Raw genomic sequence first — 2,215 nt, forward strand, 5'->3', positions numbered from 1 at the left:
ATTAAATAATTAATATATATATTTGTTTAAAATACTACAAAAAATAGTTTTAGGTAGAAAAAAAAAAAAAAACGAAAAAAAGACGATATCGCTTATAAATTAAAGATATGGTCATATTGAATACTATACCTACACATATATGCATGTATATGTAAGTCCAGAAATAGGCCATCATACCTTTTGGCTATATTCTTGCATTCATTGAAAATCCATCCTATCACTTATCAATGTTTCACCTACAATCTTTAACAACTATTGCTATTTTCTTCAAGTTTACATTATTTCACCTTTTTTTTTTCTGAAAATATATGCATAAATTGGTATTCTTCACAAAAATAATCAATGTTCTATCTTTTAACAGTACTTACCATTGATAATTATTTGTAATCCAAGAAATAAAATGAAAAAAAAAAGTGAAATCCATTTGTTATATAATAAACTATCGTTTCTTAAAGCAAGATGAGATGGGAAAATTGATAAACTATTTAAAAATGCTGCTAAATAATGATGCACCAGAAGAGCATATTGCATATATGTTTATGTAAATTCGTCAAATATATCATATAATTTATTTTCTCAATTGAAATTCTTGAAGAAGATTATTCCACCAACAAAAAGGGAAAAAAAATAGTTGACAAGTTTTGAATGTTGTGCAATTTTCCCTTTTTTATTCTCATCTATCCATTCTATCTATCTATCTATCTATCTATCTATTCATTCTATCTAATCATTTATCCACCTTTTTACGCGCTTTTTTTTTAGCTTATTTAAATCTCATTACAATTCAGTTCTTTTTAGCTTCTGAAAAAACATTTTGCAATTTCATTTTTATAATTAATTATTCATAAATTTATGGAAAAGTTTTTGTGCGATAAAACACGAAATAAAAACTATTAAAGTAAGGGTATTGGAATTTTAAAATAATTCGCACTTAATTGAGAATTAGTAATCTTATTGTTGTTATTAAAGTGAATTGTTTTATTATTTTCAAAATTTTAAAACTTGAAGTGGTGTTGAAATAGGTAAAATAAATGCACATTTGCAACATATGCTTGTGAATTATAATAATAATACTAAGGTAAGCGACAGTGGTGGTCAGAAAACGATGACAAAGAAGACAAGAAATATGCAAAAAGATATTTAAAAACTAGTTACAACTTTATATCAGAATTTTTGAAAATTTTACGATTTAGAATAAATTCTTATTTTCACAAAATTTGATGATATATTTCAACATTGTTTAATGCATTAATCAGTTAAATATTTGAAAAACTAATAAGTAAAGTATGTTTAATAAAAAATGAAAAGAAAAAGATTGAGCTTTGTTTAGTTGGAAGTTTTGCTTTGGCCAGTTAATATATCTTAGCTCAAAAAAAAATCGAATAGATAATGATGGAAGGAAGCAAGAAAGTAAGTAAATAAATGAAAAATTTACAAGTTAAACATTATGCCAACACTCTTTTTCCGTTATTTTTTATTTATTTCATAAATATTCTGCAATATTTAAATTTCTATCTTTCTTACGTATTCCATCTTTACTTTTTTCTTTTTAATTTCAGTTCTTTTATGACAATGTCTTGTCCAATCATTTTATACTCACAAGAAATATTTCAAAAAAACATTCCAAACATATGTTATAAATTTTTATCCATGTTGTCGCCGATTTTCTTCAACCGTCACAAAGACTGAGGGTTCTTTCTGCCTTTTTAGTTGATAGTACTTCAAACATGGGCAATTAAACCTTTATTTCTATAAGTTAGCTAATATAGAAACGAATTCAAGAATTACAATATCAATAAGAACAAAAGGGGAGACCATAGACCAAATGACGCCCGATATCGTCTATCCAACCGACCTGTTGAAACACGTCTTTCCAAATGATTTTGCGCTCAGGACCTTCTTCCTTGAATAGGGCGTATCTTGACATAGTTCCGAGGTCAATTCTGAGGTCACTTCTGGGGTCACAAGAATTATCATTATTAGAGAATATAAACACAATGGACGCAACATACTAGTTTACATTGCACAGTATATCCACACATACAATACATTGTACCAGTATCAAAGCAACTATTGATTCATTGCTTCTCCTCATGATTTCAGCGACACATATGTTTAATTTTTCCAAAAACATTTCAAGCATATGTTACAAATTTTCATCTATGTGTATCAATGATCAGGTTTTTTCTTCCTTTTTTTTCGTAATTTTTCTAAG

The sequence above is a fragment of the Loa loa genome (genome assembly GCF_000183805.2).
Source record: "Loa loa unplaced genomic scaffold supercont3.655, whole genome shotgun sequence".
Classification (NCBI taxonomy): Eukaryota; Metazoa; Nematoda; class Chromadorea; order Rhabditida; family Onchocercidae; genus Loa; species Loa loa.